The sequence below is a fragment of the Daphnia pulicaria genome, unplaced genomic scaffold (genome assembly GCF_021234035.1).
Source record: "Daphnia pulicaria isolate SC F1-1A unplaced genomic scaffold, SC_F0-13Bv2 h1tg000064l, whole genome shotgun sequence".
Taxonomy (NCBI): Eukaryota; Metazoa; Arthropoda; class Branchiopoda; order Diplostraca; family Daphniidae; genus Daphnia; species Daphnia pulicaria.
Genome location: NW_025804786.1, coordinates 25001 through 32500, shown reverse-complemented (window position 1 = coordinate 32500; position 7500 = coordinate 25001). Strand labels below are relative to the sequence as shown.

At 49.5% G+C, this 7500-nt stretch overlaps 3 non-coding genes across 3 annotated transcripts in view; all 3 read left to right on the top strand.

The window, feature by feature from the left end:
• The first annotated feature begins 2101 nt into the window (after positions 1-2101).
• LOC124317922 lies at positions 2102-4396 on the top strand. Its single transcript, XR_006912390.1, has one exon. It is a non-coding gene; the product is annotated as a small subunit ribosomal RNA (ribosomal RNA).
• A 936-nt stretch (positions 4397-5332) lies between these two features.
• Positions 5333-5485, top strand: LOC124317920. Its single transcript, XR_006912388.1, has one exon. It is a non-coding gene; the product is annotated as a 5.8S ribosomal RNA (ribosomal RNA).
• Positions 5486-6126: 641 nt separating this feature from the next.
• LOC124317918 overlaps positions 6127-7500 on the top strand; it is a 4576-nt gene continuing 3202 nt past the window's right edge. The window contains exon 1 of the ribosomal RNA XR_006912385.1: positions 6127-7500. This exon is cut by the window's right edge and continues 3202 nt beyond it. This is a non-coding gene — a ribosomal RNA (large subunit ribosomal RNA).

The following is a 7500-nucleotide window of genomic DNA, read 5'->3' as shown; positions in this document are numbered from 1 at the left end:
TTCACATGATTTTAGTTTCGATTCCGTTCGATCGCGCTTGCACTGTCTTTGTTTTTTTTTCACTGCTTGGATCGCGGCTTTGCTCTAACCAGTTTAGCCCCATGCGATCAAAAAGTCTTAAAAAAAAAAACCGTTGAACGGAGACGAACTCGATGAGCTGTCGGTGTGTGAAATATCATTCCTTCGGTAAAACCGTTTTCGAAATTTCCGATGGTCGGTATATGTAAAAATATATCCGAACCGCGATGTGGACGGGAATTCAAACGCCCGCTTCACCGATTGGTGCGACAGCTGAGAAGCTCGTCACTCGATCCAACGACTCTTGGTCGAAAAGTTCAGAAGAGGTGCGCGCGTCAAACATTTTTTTGGTTTCGGACGTTTCGTTTCTTCGGCACGTGTGGTTTGTCTGTGGCCGTCTGTGAGAGAAATCGGACGCTTGTTCTTTGTTATTTTACCGTAACAAGACAAGACGGGAAAGATTCTTTCTTCCAAACTTACGGCATCATAACCATCAGCGTTTACCGTCAGCGACGATACGGAAGAGAAAAGAAAATGGTGCGCGTCTTTTCACTTTTTGACACCGTATCAAAAAAAATTACCGTTCAGGCGGAAATGTGTGTGTGTGTGTGTGAGCCGAGAGATAAAAAATAAAAAAGCCACCAAACAGAACGCTTTCAAATTATTTCGTGCGGCGTGCGCATATTTCACATTTTGCCGTTTGACGGAAGCTCGTTGTGTGGAACACAGAAGTGGAGATGGACGGAGTTGAAGGGGGGCGAAGACGGCCCGGTCGGACAAAGTCAAGAGATTGAAATATACGAGAGAATTGGGTGGAAGTGATGGCAAATCTATAAAATTCAAAAATCGGATGAGATGCGAGGACCGCAAAATGTGGCGTCGACTCTGACTCTCTTTTACTACGAACTTCCCTTCGACGGAAGATATCGAGAGCTGAGCTGAGCGCCCGCTGAGTATGGCCGGCGTAATTACAAACGAGTTACGGTTGGAGCTATATCGATTGTACGTATCCCGAACGTTCATCGAACAAGCCAGATCAACTCGGCGCCCGGTAAGATGTACGCTCAGTTATGGCCATGACACACGAAGGGAGAATTCAAACGGCTGTGAGTGTACGGCCCGCCCGGAGTTGTGTGTAGGCAGTGACCTCTCAAGAAAAAACGTAAAAAAATTTTTTTTGACAGTCACCGGTCTGCGACAAGTAATCAGTACGAAACTTGGGTGCAATGCAAAAAACATTTTGAGAATCCTTGCTTGACAACAACGAATCTAACACGATAAAAAAACGATCCCCATCGGTGTACCGCTTGCTTTTCTCGCGCTTCGGCGCAGAATCGCTTATTCAGCTGCCCTTGGAATATGTTCGTTTCGTGCATACTTGATCTCGGTCATTCTTCGGTGAACTCTTAAAGAATTGCGCACTTTTATAGGGGTAGTCTGGTTGCTTGTCTCGACTTGAAATGATTTGTTTTTTTCCGCCCATGACTTTCTATACGATGCCTCTATGCTGGCCTCTGACCGCGGTTGTTCCGAGTTTTCTCTTTCTCTTCGAAAGTCTTTGCGGAAAATTCTGCCTCGTGTGACCGTTGAGCGGTGAGGTGTGTGTGTGTGTGTGTGTCGTGCGGGGTGATGCGAGAGTGTGCCTCGGCGGTGGAAAAATAAAAATAAAACTCTGAGCCCACAAAAATTTAAAAGATGTATGCTTGTCAGCTTAGTAAAGCAGGCTTGACTTATGAGCATACAGCACGCCACATATGACCGTCGAAAACCGTAATACGGGAAAAAAAGTTGATGAATATATCAAGACCGGTCGAATGAATCCGATTCACTTTGGGCTCATAGACCGTTGAATGGTCTTTGACTTTGGAAATTGAAATGAAAAAAATCCAACAAACGGATCGGATCGGTGTTTCTCTTCACTGGGACTCGCTGTGACACGCCAGGCGTTGCGATCAAAAATTTTAGTTTCCGAAGAAAAAGAAAAAAAACGAAAAACGTGTTGATTTGGTGTGTGTTTGGTGATGCGTGGGCGAAATAAAAACCCGCAACTCGCCGGATGCATATCAAACAAACATACACGAAATACCTGGTTGATCCTGCCAGTAGCATATGCTTGTCTCAAAGATTAAGCCATGCATGTCTAAGTACAAGCCGCTAGACGGCGAAACCGCGAATGGCTCAATAAATCAGTTATGGTTCCTTAGATCCACTCCATCCTACTTGGATAACTGTGGTAATTCTAGAGCTAATACATGCACTCGAGCCTCGACTGCGGGCTTTCGGGCTCGCAGAAGAGGTGCTTTTATTAGATCAAAACCAGTCGGGGCCGGGCTTTCGGGCTCGCGCACCGTACCAATTTTGGTGACTCTGGATAACTTCACGCCGATCGCACGGCCTTCGCGCCGGCGACGTATCTTTCAAATGTCTGCCTTATCAACTGTCGATGGTAGGTTACGCGCCTACCATGGTTGCAACGGGTAACGGGGAATCGGGGTTCGATTCCGGAGAGGGAGCCTGAGAAACGGCTACCACATCCAAGGAAGGCAGCAGGCGCGCAAATTACCCACTCCCGGCACGGGGAGGTAGTGACGAAAAATAACGATACGGGACTCTTCCGAGGCCCCGTGATTGGAATGAGTACACTTTAAATCCTTTAACGAGGAACCATTGGAGGGCAAGTCTGGTGCCAGCAGCCGCGGTAACTCCAGCTCCAATAGCGTATATTAAAGTTGTTGCGGTTAAAAAGCTCGTAGTCGGATGTCTGTCTTCGGCCGGGCGGCGCCGCTCTGAATCAAGGGTGTTGCGTTTCACGCTCTGGGAGCCCGGGTGTCAAAGCCCGACTCTCTTCACGGTCGGACAACATCGCCGGAGTGGTGGTCGGTGCGTCGTTGTTGTATCTGCGGCCAGAGTTGGAAAGTTCTTTCGGGTTCTTTTTTAAATTTTGGTCGTAGTTGACTCGATTCGCTCCACCCAGTCAATCGTTCGGGGTGCCCTTCACCGGGTGTCTCGGGCGGCCGGCAACGTTTACTTTGAACAAATTAGAGTGCTCAAAGCAGGTGTATCCCAACGCCTGAATATCGCAGCATGGAATGATGGAATAGGACCTCGGTCCGATTTTGCTGGTCTTTTACTTTTGGACCCGAGGTAATGGTCAATAGAGACGGACGGGGGCATTCGTACTGCGGCGACAGAGGTGAAATTCTTGGACCGCCGCAAGACGAACAACAGCGAAGGCATTTGCCAAGAATGTTTTCCTTGATCAAGAACGAAAGTTAGAGGTTCGAAGGCGATCAGATACCGCCCTAGTTCTAACCATAAACGATGCCAACCAGCAATCCGTCGGAGTTACTCCAATGACTCGACGGGCAGCTTCCGGGAAACCAAAGTCTTTGGGTTCCGGGGGAAGTATGGTTGCAAAGCTGAAACTTAAAGGAATTGACGGAAGGGCACCACCAGGAGTGGAGCCTGCGGCTTAATTTGACTCAACACGGGAAACCTCACCAGGCCCGGACACTGGAAGGATTGACAGATTGAGAGCTCTTTCTTGATTCGGTGGGTGGTGGTGCATGGCCGTTCTTAGTTGGTGGAGCGATTTGTCTGGTTAATTCCGATAACGAACGAGACTCTAGCCTGCTAAATAGGTGACGGGTTTTATCAATTGAAACCGAAGGGAGTACGGAGGCGTCGGGATCAGGTGGCGGCGATTCGGGTCTCGGTGGGACTGGTTCCTTTAGTGAGGCAATCTCTCGGCTTGGTTTCGTTGTGCTTTGTTCGTCGGGTGTACGGCCTTCACGGGTTGGTTGCCTGGCGGATGAGGTATGGCGGGGCTTTGTCGGGAATGTCTCGCGGGGGCTGGCTCTATTGTTATTCGGTCGTCGTCATCCCCGGCGATACCTTCTGCTCTCGCGTCCGTCACGCAGTCTTCTTAGAGGGACAAGCGGCGTCCAGCCGCGTGACAGTGAGCAATAACAGGTCTGTGATGCCCTTAGATGTCCTGGGCCGCACGCGCGCTACACTGAAGGAATCAGCGTGTTTCACTCTCCCTGTCCGAAAGGACCGGGTAACCGCTGAACCTCCTTCGTGGTTGGGATTGGGGACTGCAATGATCCCCATGAACCAGGAATCCCTAGTAGGCGCGGGTCACTAGCCCGCGTCGATTACGTCCCTGCCCTTTGTACACACCGCCCGTCGCTACTACCGATTGAATGATTTAGTGAGGCCTTCGGACGGGCTTGTCGGGGTGCCGTCGAGTGGGGAGCAATCTCTGCCCGTGCGGTGCCTACCAACGGCGAGACTGAAAGATGGTCGAACTTGATCCTTTAGAGGAAGTAAAAGTCGTAACAAGGTTTCCGTAGGTGAACCTGCGGAAGGATCATAAACGAACAAGACAAATGTTTTGCGCATATGGCTTTGGTTGAGCACGAAACAACTAAAAGTTGCAAAACAAAAAAAACCCCATCAAAAGTCTTTCGGCGTAAGACATCGTATGAACTATGTGTGGGTTGACGGAAGAAAATCATTTATTTTGAACGGGTATCAGGCGCTCTGATGCGCGGTGGTTTAAAGCGGATTCGCCTTTTCAAATTGATTTTTCTTTCCTCTCGGCTCAAAAAAAAACACAAAGTCTTTCGATTTGGTCTATGGCCGTGAGCAAATTCTTCCTGCTTCGATGGTGAATGTCTCTATAGATTCATTCGACCTTTAGCGGCGCTCACAGTGTTGACGTTAGTAGAGTGAAGAATACGATAGCCCGCCTGGGCCGCGAGTACCGAAGGAACAATAAAGGAGATTTTATAAAGTCTTAGTCCCTAAATCAAACACTTTGAAAAATAAAAACTCGGTGGATGGAGAGTCGGAAAAAAAAAAAAAAAACATCAAGATTTTGAACGGGTATCAGGCGCTCTGATGCGCGGTGGTTTAAAGCGGATACGCCCAATCGAAATTGTTTTTTTTTTGTTTCTCTCTTCGTCTTCGGGATTTTTTGATTCTCGGTGGGGGACGAAAGTGTGAGACTTTACTCTGGACGTTCTTTTCGGGCGTAGATACTCGTGGTTGCGTGCGTGTGCGTCGTATAGACTAACACTCCAAAGCCCGACACTATGCCGTTGAAAACCGAATGTTTTTTAAGCTTGCCCTTCGCCCTCTCGATGAAGTAGGAAGAATTCAAAATCACAATAACACACTAAACCCAAATTCTAGTACGAGTGTTTATCGGAACATTTTCTTTCTGGCTTTCTTTCTCCGCCCTCGCATTCATTTGCTTGGGCGGGTTGGAGAAAAAGAGAGAAGAAAACGAATATGTCGTTTTATATACGACCCTGAACGGTGGATCACTAGGCTCGTGGATCGATGAAGAGCGCAGCAAAGTGCGCTAATCCATGCGAACTGCAGAACACATGGAGCATCGAAATCTTGAACGTAAATGGCGGCCCAGCTTCTCGCTCGGGCCACATCTGACTGAGGGTCGGTCGAATGATGAACGAACAGAGATTTTTTCAGTCTTGGTTTTGCATGTTGGGTCGCGGCGAGATTTATTTTTCACCCGGCCTGACCGCATAAAAGCTCCCGAATCTCTAACGTCTGGGTGCCGCGCGACTTAAGTGTCCGCGATGCCTCAAATACAAAAAAGGGGGAAAAATAAAAGAAGGTTCGCCCTGTTTTGTTTTTTTCCTCTCTATTCAAAAGAAACCTTTTTCGATGGCAAAACAGATGGGAAATTTTTGAGCCAACTCAAAAAAAAATTTTAGAAATAAACACATCTTCTCGAACAAGGTGTCGGCTGCGTGTGCGCGATATACCGCTTCAACGCGAGTTTAGTTGTGTGTGTGCGCCGGGCGTGTCGAAGTGTCGACCACCGCGAATTATCACTCACTCTAACCGCTCGTTATGCAAGCTTGGTTCGCGCACGACGCGTTGTTTCAATACAAAAAGCCGCAGGACGCCCTGTCACTTTTCGTAAATTAATTTTTGCGAATAACGAGAGACTCGCTTTATTTCGAAAAAAAAAAATTTGAACCGGCAATTATTCAATCTTTCCCGGCTTTAAAACGCCAAAGTCTGCCGAGCTAGATAAAGTGTTGTCTCCTTTTGAAAACAAACAATTCATTCTGACCTCAGTTTAGATGAGACTACCCGCTGAACTTAAGCATATCAGTAAGCGGAGGAAAAGAAACTAACAAGGATTCCCTTAGTAGCGGCGAGCGAACAGGGATGAGCCCAGCACCGAACCTCGCGCCCGGTTGAGCGGGTGCCGAGGAATGTGGTGTTCGGGAGGATCGTGCGCGTCTGTCCGGTATCTATCGTCCAAGTCTCCATGAACGGGGCGAGCAACCCACAGAGGGTGTCAGGCCCGTAGATAAGACGAGCCGAGACCGTGCATCGGATCCCTTCCCAAGAGTCGGGTTGCTTGAGCGTGCAGCCCTAAGCGGGAGGTAAACTCCTTCTAAGGCTAAATATCGCCACGAGACCGATAGCGAACAAGTACCGCGAGGGAAAGTTGAAAAGAACTTTGAAGAGAGAGTTCAAGAGTGCGTGAAACCGTTCAGGGGGTTAAACGGGTGGGCCCTCGAAGGTCGAACAAGTCCCCGCTCCCGGCACTTGGTTGTATGCCCTTAACGCTGCATGGAGACTGCCTGAATTGGCGGCTCTCTTGCATAAGTCGTTCTGCGATCGCAATAGCCACGCCAAGGTCCGCAAGTGGGGGGCCTAGTAGGACTCCGCGACCGACTGGGTGTCTGTTACACGGGGCGTCCGTTAGCGAGTTTCGTGGTTACCTTCGCGGGTGCCGCGATGACGAGCGCGGCGTTTCCCAACAGTACTGCCCGGTCGTGACCTGTCTCCTCCCGGGAGGTGTCGTAGCTTTTTTTTGTAAAAGAGAAAAAGTTGCGGTGCTCAACCTGTGGAGGCCCAGAGCGGAGAGTAGAAGTCGGGTCCCACCCGACCCGTCTTGAAACACGGACCAAGGAGTCTAACATGTGCGCAAGTCGTCGAGAAATTATCAAACTAAACTCGCGAGGCGCAATGAAAGTGAAGCGGCCCCGATGAGGGTGCATCCGCGAGGGGTGATCCCGTCTCGAACAGAGCGGGCGCAACCCCAGGGCGTCCGAATGCTCGCGAGATCTTTCCCCCTTAAAAGGGTTTGGTCGAGTCGGCCGGACGAACCCAGAGCGCACACGTTGGGACCCGAAAGATGGTGACCTATGCCTGGCCAGGACGAAGCCAGGGGAAACCCTGGTGGAGGTCCGCAGCGATTCTGACGTGCAAATCGATCGTCGGAGTTGGGTATAGGGGCGAAAGACTAATCGAACCATCTAGTAGCTGGTTCCCCCCGAAGTTTCCCTCAGGATAGCTGGTGCTCGCAAAGAGAACAAACGGAGTTTCATCCGGTAAAGCGAATGATTAGAGGCCTTGGGGTCGAAACGACCTCAACCTATTCTCAAACTTTCAATGGGTGAGAAGCCCGGCCTTTTTCCTTGATTGAGG